Source organism: Porites lutea, chromosome 9 (genome assembly GCF_958299795.1).
Source record: "Porites lutea chromosome 9, jaPorLute2.1, whole genome shotgun sequence".
Classification (NCBI taxonomy): Eukaryota; Metazoa; Cnidaria; class Anthozoa; order Scleractinia; family Poritidae; genus Porites; species Porites lutea.
This window is the reverse complement of record NC_133209.1, coordinates 18229377-18240840: the sequence shown is the minus strand read 5'-3', so window position 1 is coordinate 18240840 and position 11464 is coordinate 18229377. Positions and strand designations below refer to the sequence as shown.

The following is an 11464-nucleotide window of genomic DNA, read 5'->3' as shown; positions in this document are numbered from 1 at the left end:
CTGCTCTATCACACATAAGAACGGTGATGTCAACGTCATTTCTGTAACGGCGCGCCGATCTCGAAAGTGGAGTGTCACATACGGGATATATAGGTTCTGTGACAGACTTTGCTGCAGCGGGCAATCTTCGAGGCAACGGGAGGGAAGTTAATATTCAGAGAGTTTAAGTAATTAGATTTTATTTGATTTGTACAATTTTTGGCAAACAAAACAATAAACAATAATAAACAGGAAGTGAATATTCAGGAACGAGGATTGGGATTTAGAGTAAATTCTCTCGGTCAAACGCTCCGGCTCAATGCTCGATGTATGTGAACGATTTGCTCTTGTTTCGGACCGTTGCTGTTCATACTACACTAAAAGCTATCTGGTATTGTATTAACATAGCCTTGGGGTGAGCGCACCAGCCTTAAGGCCATTAAAGAACAGTTTTGGATCAATTAAAAAACAAAAAAACTTGTTATAGGAATCAACGGGTAAATCTTGCTTAAGCTAATCATATGGTTTAAGTCATGAGGATGAAGCAAATCATCAACTAAGCAAAAAGCTCTTGATGAACAAAATTTTTTTTTGTAATTTCCCTCTTCGGCTTGGTAATCTTTGGTTCCGCCTTTAACATAACGTCCTAGTGCTGTGGATGGACTCTGGTGGGGAAGGCAACGTCCAAACTAGGTAGATCATCAGAAAAAATCATCCTCTTAGTGGTCTCTTCTTGTAGTGATCTCTCGAATGAGCTGTCTGAATTTCTCTCCAGCACTTGCATTTCAAAATAAAGGGCGATAAAAGAATGTGATTATAATTACATATCAGCACTGTGTTATCTTGGAGTGGGAATCTTAGTAGATTTTATTTTAAATGGTTCATACCCGTTAAGGAATTTTCTTTATAAGGGAAAAGCCCTGCGGAAAAGGATGACATGGTCATGATTTTCAGTTTCTACAAACCTCTCACTTTCAAAATAAGGTCAAGTGAAGCTTCATGTTTTTCTTGCATGAAAATAAGAACAATTTCACTTCAAACTGTACGGTTTTTGCACGTAATCTCGTTTTGAGTAAGAGGCTGGATAGTCTATTCGTGTTTGTTTGGTCAATCCTCGGCAAGGGATGGAAGTTTTTGAATACGATGATGTCACTCGTCCTATGCTTCTGGCATTACGCGTGCTCTGTAAGGGCGTTTACATGTAGACGGGCGAAAACGATTCAAATACGCTACGTGTGGACGCCTGTTACTTTTATTACTACTAATATTTTTTTAAGATAGAAAAAGTGTCCTTTTTTCAAAAAGATCCGGATACTTGTGGACAGGGCACAACAACTGCACGTGCATCACGCTTTTTTGCACATTTCTTTACCGTCACTGCTCGAGCTCGACGTGAAGATCCCTAATTTCACTTTTACAAGCTACGACGAAATTATCTTTTTCTCTTTGGACATTGTTGTAAGAAATTCTTCTCAAAGAGAGTTCGCCTACATTTGACAAGGTAAATGAGTTGTAATAATCGCGTTGAATATTGAAAGAACACGAATTCACTTTTTAAGCGACGTTTTCGCCGCCGCGGCCGTCCTCGGATTTACGTATTTCCAGCTAGAATAGGAAGGTACCCTGAACAGCCGAAGTACCTCGAGTACTTTAAATACTCCAAGTAGCTTATATAACAAATCATTATTATTGAGGGGGGAGGGGTGGGGTGCCACGGTGGAGGTGGAACAGATTTGCTCGTACTTCAGGAGTTTATATGGTTACGGTAAACAAATGAAATGACCATGATTGTTTTCATAAAACTTTCCTGGCTAGGACACACGTAGAGTGCAATATTTTACGCACTACCCACGCTATCTTCTGATTGGCTAAGACCCAGTACAACTTTCAAAATTTGGAATCAGGGCAACCTTCAGATTAGTTGTTAGTTATTTTCCTCAAAACAATGTATAAAAATTGAATTGTAAAATTTTCATAAGTCTCAGTATGTGATGTAGTAACCAATCCCCCGCCTAGTCCCAGTCCGCGTGTTTACGTATAAGTAATTCGACTTTCGCGCGGGTTAGGCAAATCGTAAAGTATCTTGCTCGAGTTCGCTAGCTGTTACAACTACGTTACGTTCTTTATCTTACTTCGTTCGCCGTATTCCCAAATCGTCAGGTAATGTCCTCTGTCTTCGTTTATCTCGTATTTCCTATGTTACCTGTATTTCCTACGTTATTTCCATTGTTGTAATTAGTCGTTCCGCTGTTAATGTATTATGTTTGTTACTTTATCCTAGAAACCACTGGCAACATCATGTAAATAAGGTTAAGAGTTCGAGTTGTTCCAGTTGAATTAAAACTCTTTTACGACTTATATTATTGCTGGTGCGTTGGCTACATGTGATATCCGTAATAACCAAGGTCAAGGCAAGTATTATAAGCCGAGGCCAAACAAAAATCTTATCCAAAATTGTTTACTGGTTGTAAATGAACAGCTAGTTTTGAATTGTGGGTATTCAGATTCGCCGGCGTGTGACTCACGCATAATGCGCATGCGTCGGCGGATATAGACTTGCGCCTATGCTAGTTTCACTGTAAAGCACACAACTTTTCGAGTGTTACTAAATCAAAACGGAGGTTATTTTATTTATATTCCTCTGTAAAATTTAGGTGTGAATGAAACGAAAAACGGCCCTGACCTAAGTACCTTTTTGTAAGCTATTCGTCAATACGAAAGCAGCAGTAGGCCGCAGTAAGTAATTAAGACAGTAAAAAGTTCATTTACCTTTGCTATTCCGCTGTGTTAAAATTGTATTCCTGGTTTTGATTGTTCCATAGTCGGGCATGTTTTTCGGCTGGAGGGCAGCCTGTACAGAGATGTAAAGATACAACGAAGATCAGTTTTGAAGATTATCTATCATGTCTATTAGTGTAGGTAATTTGACATATCTGATTCCATTTTTTGTTCCCTCACGTTGATTCTCGTGAGAGTCACGACGCTAGTTTATTAAAACATAAAAAGTGTTTGCAGTTTTTAACAGTTGAACATGGACAGAGTTTAAAAGACAAACAGAGGTCCAAAAAGTTTAGAAAGCACAACAGAATATGAGCGCTGATATAGACCCTAAATATGATGCGTCGTTCGGTTGTTTACGAGCGGTTCATTTTGTTGCGATGTTTAATGTGTAGCCTGGACTTTAGGAATTTGGAAGAATTTTGCAATATATCATTGCCGGAAAACTAAATAGTTAACCGAGAAGACCTGGGCACGAGGTTTAGTTGTTTTGGCAGTGAGTACAAAATAGCCGGGGGACATTTCACTCGTTTTTAGCTTGTTTTTAAACTAGGAATTATTTTGAATGAATTATAAACAATTACTGAAGTCGGCTTTCGTATGATTGTTAATAATCGCCTTTTAACTTCAATGGGCTTTTTGTTCGACCGAGGTTCACCCGGAGGCTTCTGTGAACAGTTTTAGAGGACTAGGCTGCTATTGAGTGTTCAGGGGATTGAACGTTAGTCATTTATGTTTTATCTCTTCAGTGTCTCTTCTGAGGTATGGGAGTTGTCATGTAGGAATTTGCATCTACCTAAAGGAGTGCTTGAGTCAGATTTCCAGTTTTTCAACCAGAACCCCGAAACCATCCGCCCACCCCCTGATAAAAAATGCCACGATCCCCAAATTGTTTCGCTTCTCAATTGCCCTCTCTTCGCATAAGTAGGTCAGTTGGTTGGGCAAAGAAATGTCATAACGAACTCTTAGCGACCGACAGGATCACAACGCCGCTCAAGGCAATTCCTGTGAATTTTTTTTAAAGTAATCTGGCTTCTGGGAGCCACGACTTGGACAATGCCGGATCGACCCAACTCGGTTCGTGGGTTAATTGAACGTCATGGAGTCCCAAGCTGACCGGCTTCACGCGCATTGAATTCCTAAATTAGAATTGGCGCGTGTAAAATTCAATGTTTTTAAATACTTTCTATTTCTATAAATGGGAATAAAAAATGAACATATTAAACTGCACCGAAAAAGGAACAGAAAACAACAGTTCTTTTGGATTTCAAGGGGAAAAATGTTGTTATACACCAGATACACTTTGATTGATTTAAATAAAAAGTTATTACTGTATCTTTTTTCCTCACTAGAGATTTTTAACTGAAGTAACGTTGGGTCATTCAGGGTTACATGGCCTAACATCATCAAAAAAGCAAATGACACATACGTTTTCCAATTTAGACATCTTCAGTCAATGGCGCGGCGTCAACGTGTAACTGTGTAGAACCGGGAGATTATCACCTGGACTGCTTCTCTCCTCACCAGACAAACTTGTGAACACCCCAACAGGACATTCATCGATTACTTGACGTAGATGTCTCACTAACGTAATTATAAATTTGAGCTTGTTCGTTCAATTTTAAAATTGAGTTCAGCAAAGTACACGACAGCCAATCGCGACTGTTTTTTCGACTGCGAAAAGTAGGATTGCTTAAATTTTTAGTGTATAGCACACGTCGATCAATGTTTGGTTTTTGATTACATTATTTTTATTTTTAAACGAGATTGGACATGCTAAAACATGAAATGACTTGCTCAAACAGACGGGGAAAGACCGACGCGTGAGTGAAAACGTCTGCGGAGAGGCAAGTTCTCGTGTGGCCGTGTACAGAAATATAGATGAAAATTACGGCGGCTACCATCAGCTCCAAAATACAGACAAAAAATGCAGATTTCAAAGTAAATGTTCCCATAAAAGTATATCTGTATTTTTCCTTTAAAGTACAAAAGATCCCTTGTCAGATTTCAAGTAACGAGGCCATGCGAACAAAGCGTGGTCTGCCTGTGTCTACTGACGTCTGCACGCAGGGTAGAGGAGAGTTTTTCAGCTTTTTTTGAGTGTTATCTTCCTATGGACTTAACAAGAGAAACTACCCAAATTTATCAAGGTTATCGTTCGGCTTTACTGTAACGTTAAATAAGCGCTCACTTATCAGCATTCTGGAAATTCCTTCTTTTTCACTTATTACTGAATGCCAGATGTTTATATTCGTTGCCTTGAAAAATCTAAACTATGAGCGGTCTCTCGGCTTTTTTCTTATATAGTCCGTCCAGCGAAATGCGCGAGACACGCAAATGACCACGCGCAAGCTAAGCCAACCATGGAGAACTGCGCTGTAAGTCAATCAAGATCATTCTTTGGACGCCGATTTATTTTTCTTGAGATAAGCGAGTCTTTGTCGGTAATTCCAGGCAAGGCGACTTTTTGCCGGCTATACAAGTTTTAAAGCAAGACTGCAGTTGTTAAATTGGAGGCGGTCCACGTCAGTTGCGACTATCTTAATCTTAGTGAAGAGACGCTTTCCCCGAGATGAGAGCTTTTGATGCTTCTTTTTGCTCTGTATCTAATGTTTTAATTTTCGGAAAACGTGACAAATATTCCTGCAGTGCCTCAGCCATCATCATCTTGTCAACGGTTTCGATCACTGACAATTTGTTGTCAACGATTCAAACTTCAGCCAATGCAGCCAATGGTATTTTTACGTTGTCAGGCCAACGCATAATTCATTTGCTCTGGCTATTGGAGCAGTCTCTCTTTTTTCTTCTCGAGCTGTCGCCCTCGTTGCTTGTTTCTCGCTAGCCTGCGAGCAAGCTCTCCCAAAGAGAAGAGCTTGCTCGCAGGCTAGTTTCTCGCGCTCGCGTGTACTTCCCTCACTAAATCTGAAGAAAAGGAAAGAGACAGAAGAGAGACTGCTCGCAGTTTATGAAAAATCTGTTCGGTTCAGAAGGCCTTAAAATTTCTTGCATCGGATAATCCGGACTCCCGCTTGTAGTATAATACTGAAACGGTGACTGATAACCGGTAAAAAACGTGTTTTGAGCGAACAGATAAGTACGGATGGATCCGTGAACTGCATGCAGTCAAACCTGTATAATTAAGTACCAGAGTCCCGGAAATCATCGGCCTGAGTTACTGTAAATTCTGACCAGTATTAAGCGGTCAGTAGGGGCACCGAACGACGGAAAGTTTTCATATTCGTCAGAAGTGTCTCGAATGGTTTTTTCTATGCTTTAGAAGCCTTGTTATGTTAATTTGGAGCTGTCCCCAAAACTATTCATATGTTTGAAAAACATATAGGAACTTTGGTGGATCGTCTTAAAGTTCTTGGTTGCTACTTCGCCTCACCCGAATCTGTTTGCTACCCTGTGGGGTCCGATCCGGTCGAAAGTTCGAGGACTTGGAGGAACCGTATTTTTTTAATAACAAATCACACTAGGGGACATTTTGTCATATTTTCATGAGACCTTGTTTAACAATAATCGCCACTACATCTTGGTAGTACGAAAACAATGGTCATAGAAGGTAGAAGACTTATCCGCAAAATTGATTTACATTTTACTAAAATGTAGCGGTAACAAAAAGAAGTTATTACCTTAATTTAGGGATCCTTACTTAATCAGAAAACAAAAAAGGAGAATCGAAGGAGGAGTTTAATGGTTGACAACTGTAGTGAATAGAGGCTTATCAAAAGAACTACGTTCAATATATATATTAATGAGATATCTTGGTTCGTCTAGAAAGATAATCATCCGGCTGGAAGTAATAAGAGTTACAGTTCTGGCAAAATTCTTCCAGATCGAACGGGTATAAAGGAGGCGGGGGGAAGGGTGGGGGAATGGCCCAGTCAAAATGTGGCTCAATTTTTATTTTAGGGGACATTAAAGCAGGGAAAGGTGTTTGAGTGTGCTGGATAACTCGGACCTAAAATAGAGTCTGCTCTTCTTCATATATTGATTCCGAAAACAACTGATTCAAACAAAATCCCAACTTTCATTTTGTGAATTAACGAACAAGATACACCACGTGAAAGTAATGGTCTACATATCTCATGACCTGACAGCATGAATTTCATGCAGGGACTGAAACATTTTCTGAACTACCTTTAAAGGCCTTCATAATTAACGGCACTCCAAGTAAATAACAATGCAGACATTCGTCTTATGGTAGACTGATCATGAATCTTTCTAACAAACGTTTAATCACTATCCGAGCTCATGGTATTGTATAGTGTCTTTAAACGCGTTCTTAGGAATTTCAAATGTCCATTCCTGGCTTAATTTTCGCACTTTTTATAGTTACACTGGGAAATAAATCTCAACTTCAAAATACCCCACCACTTGTTGGAACGTTTTCAACAACAAGGCAAATCACAAATATAGGTACATTTGTTATTCATCCAGATGCAAATAAGTGGCTGGATATTCTGAACTTTAGCCAAAGACATCCGGAAACAATGGTGATATAAGGCTCCACTGTAACACTAATTTGCATTTCGCTAATTATAATGTTGCAGCTGCGGCGGCTCAAGATTACTTTGGTGATCATATCATATTTAGAACAAAACAAAAAAGCAGAATGGCGGGAGGAGCGTGGTTTTTGTTAGCTTTGTTGAAGACGGGGGTGGATACGGAGCTTTCTAAAAAGAAATCCAGGCTTAAAAGATGCAGCCAGCAAACGTTCAGTCAATTGATGGCTCACCAAAGCTTTTTTAACCAAACGTTTTGCCGGCAAATAGTTTGCGCCCAAAGTTCCCCTAATGTTTAGCATGTATGAGTAAAGGTAATTCCCTTGTTTTGCACTGCGTATCACCTGCTGCCCATAACATTCCAACTTCTAAGATGGTGGTGATTTTCAACGTGTTCAATGGTCATCTAAAAAGAGGTAACAAAGGTCCCTTTTCTAGTCGAAATGCTTTTAATAGCGATTTTGATTACTCTACCCGACTAAAAAGTGTTTATCTTGAAACTCTCCCCAGTCTCTTCGAGGAAAATGATCATTTGAAACCGAAACTGCCCCTTTGTTCACGGTCGTTGTTTTCTTTGTGATGAAAAGAGAAAGGTAACCCTCTTTTTTGTTTGTGTTTTTTACTCGTAGTCTACCCAAAAGTCATATCTTAAGGAGAAAAAATCTGGATAGTGATTGATTGTTTTAGATACGAATGCCCAGGTACCTCAAGCTCCCGAGTGAGAATCGTTGTTGCGATAGAAATAGAAACTAAAAAAGGAACAAGAAACAAAAGTTAAAAGTCATGGTAAATCTTAAGATGTGTGTGTTTTTTAAATAACTACTTATAGATCTGCGAATACTGAGAAGGAAGTTATTTGCTTTGGTGCAGCAAAGCTGAATGCGCGGTCTAAATCGGGTGTAAATAAGTCTTAAGTTTAGCCAGTGGCACAGTGAGCAGTTCCTGACTACTTGAAGTAACTTGGACAAAGAGAACTTTCGATGGCTCAGTTGACTCTAAAAAGCATAAGACGGTGCTTTGCCGTTGAGTGCTTTATAGACTAATAACAGTAGCTTAGACTGAAATAATACGGGATTTTACTTGAGGATAATAAGAAAAACCTCGGTACAACTTGGTAATTTACACCATCCAGACATTTACGATTCTATCTCTAAGGAAAACACTGGAACCTTTAAATTACATAATATTTACAAACGATTTACAATAACTGTTGTCAATGATTAAAACAAAAAAAGATTTCGAAATAAACACCGCCCTTGAATAAACGCCGCATTGGAAACGCTAAAAATTTAATGAACTTCACGGCGTTTAATCGAATAGATACAGTTTTCAAAATTTATTCTATGTCGTTTTTAAAAAAAGTTTATTTAGGTTTCAATAGGTTGTTAGTTGTTAATACTACTGCCATTTTACGAAATGAAAGTTAGGATCTTTTTAAAAATTCAGTATATTGATAAAGAGTTGAACGTCCTTCACAAATTAAACTCCTCCTGTTCTTATTGTTGTCTTCTCCGCTCACAGACCCTTTTGACACTAGAGAGGGATTAGCCCAGGATTAGCCTTTTCTAATGAGTTACGTCCTAGGTTTTCATTTTGGACGAATAGTCCGTCTGACTTTATCGGTCTATTTTGAAGGGTTGGCCGTTTTTACACTAGGGACGGATACACCCTGCAGATTATCCGTGTCTTCAAAATACGGCAAATCCACTGCATGTAAGATTTACATGAAATTTGCTCGTTGCAAATGTAATGCGAAAAAGTGCAGACTTGGTGTATTGTATGCTAATCCTTTCTAAATATGTAAAGACTAACTCTTAATTCCAGCATATCATCAGACAATCCATTTTGTTTTGAACATTTCAATATCTCAGACACCGTCTCTTTAATTAAAAAAAAATATAGCCCCCTACGATGAATGCCGTAAACCAAATAGCCACGTCGGAAATATATTATTTAACAATTATCCTTCGGCCTTAGAGCCCATGAGGGTGAGAGGAATAATTGTTTTCGTAAAATCCAACTAGTTGGTCAAAAATATCGGGAATAAAAAACTTTTAGCTAGTTAAAGCTAGACTTTAATCCTTTTTTGCCGCCAAAAAGCCCGCGCTTTTCGCAACTAGTGGGCTATAACATACAGCCTAGTAGTAGCCCAACCAATCAGAACGCAACATTGATCAAGTTGGATTTTACTAAATATATATATATATTATAAGTCAGTCTGATAAAACCTCAGAAAATGTCTTGGCGCAGGATCCATGAGTTGGTAAAGACTATTCGCCGGCAAGCAATTTGGTTAACAAAGCTCTAATCAGCCATGAACTAAAAAGTTGACAACAACCAAGGAACACCAAGCTCCTCCCACCATTCTATTCGTTTGTTCGTTTCTACTTGTTTTCATGTACTTACTCAATCATAAAAGAACATATTACAGTTGACTCTCCCAACAGGACACTTAGAGTTGGTCCCTGCCTTTTTTTACTTCCTTCATTTGACCCTCTATAAGACGGACATCTCTCTAAGAAGGACACTTCGTTTCGTTCCCAGAGATGTCCGACTTATAGAGACACTTGACTGTAATAACTTACTTTTGGGTGCCGCCGCACCATCAACGAAATGTAAGTCAGTTTTACGGCGGCACTTTCTATCACTATTGTTTCCAGATATTGATTTCTCAGGGCAACTAAAAGAAGGCAAAAATCAATTCAGACATCAACCTTTTGAGACATAGACATGCAAATAAAATTCCTATAAAGGCGGTAAAGATAGATAGGATTAACAGGCGCTAATTAGTGTAAACATTTTTGGTACCATAGGGAAAATGTCTTATTTTCAGAGTTCATCTTATATGCTACGAGCAGACAACTCTGGGGACAGATCAAGTTGTTTGTCGCAAAGAGAGCATCACTGACTCAGCCACAAAGAACTGACGCTCAACTGAAGTGAAGAAAGTTACGTTCTGTTTTGACTCGTACTGTAAAAGTAAGTACAGATACTATCACTGAACTATGGAGTGATTATTTTCTCCCAAAAAATAGAGAAAACAACTGAAATTTAATTCATTAAGTCCTGGTTATCTCTTAATTCACAGGGATGCGTACGATACTTCTCCTTCTCGTGGCGTGTTTCTTGTCCGTTACCTTGGTTTCAGGATACAGGCTTCACGAACGTCTGGACCGTGGCCCCTTTAATCCACTCCAGGCGCGATGGGAACTTCCTCACCGCCGAGGAGATTGCAAGGAGAAAGGCGAAGTATGCAGTAGTTCGAGCGAATGCTGTAACACCGGCTGTGCTTACAAGGATCAAGCAAAAACCGAACGGTATCAGTGCCAAATTTGTTCCTCTTACGGTGGAGAGAAGACGTGTTACTATCCTTGAGTGAAGCAGGAGTACCTAGAGACTTAAAAGCATGGCGTATATAGGTTTTCTAGTTTAGTCGAACTTTCTAGTCTTTGCCTTCGCCGGTTACTACTTTTTCTGTGTGTATTACTATACATTATGCTCAATAAAGTGTAAAATGAGATGAATTGCTCGGCTGTTTGCTTTTTACATTTTACTATTTTACGGACGCGTCATCCGTTCCGGTTAAGTGATGGTGAAATCAAAGAGACCAGGTTTGTAGATTGAAACTAAACAACAAGACTACCCTTAAATCCCTTTAGGCCCTTAAAATTTTTGTGCCGATTTGTTTCTTAAGCGATTTGACGATCAGAATTAAAGATTCCGGCGTTATCACTCTACCATGAGAGATATTAATTCGACACTGCTATGGTCACAGATATCAACAGGTGCACCCAACGACTGACTGTTTTCTGTAAAATACTGATCTATTCGGAGAAACCAACATTGCCTAGAATTTCCTATTACTTCAGGACGGCTAAAAATTTCTAGATGACCGTTCCATTCATCTACAGTTTTCGAAGCTTATCCGAATAAAATCTCCTTGTACCATTTTCCGAAGTTTAATTTTTCACATTTCACTCCGCAGGTTAGGCTATTTTCGAAGAAAAAAGAAAACTAAGTAAAATTTTCGGATTCAAAATGTGATGGAGAAAGTTATCAAAACAATTGCATCTGATATTTTCGAAAAATAACTGATTGAACCCCTTGTTAATAGTTCTAAAAGACTCAAGTTCCCCCAGAATGACTGAGGTACAAATTTCATAGCGCCGCTTAGAATGCATCTCTACAGAGATCTTAAC

At 39.0% G+C, this 11464-nt stretch overlaps 1 long non-coding RNA gene across 1 annotated transcript; it reads right to left on the bottom strand.

Moving 5' to 3' along the window:
* Positions 1-236: 236 nt before the first annotated feature.
* On the bottom strand, positions 237-4258 carry LOC140948779 (uncharacterized). The gene is made up of 3 exons (XR_012167091.1): positions 4187-4258; positions 2749-2830; positions 237-756 (listed from the first exon to the last, which is right to left on the bottom strand). It is a non-coding gene; the product is annotated as an uncharacterized lncRNA (long non-coding RNA).
* Between the last annotated feature and the right edge of the window lie 7206 nt (positions 4259-11464).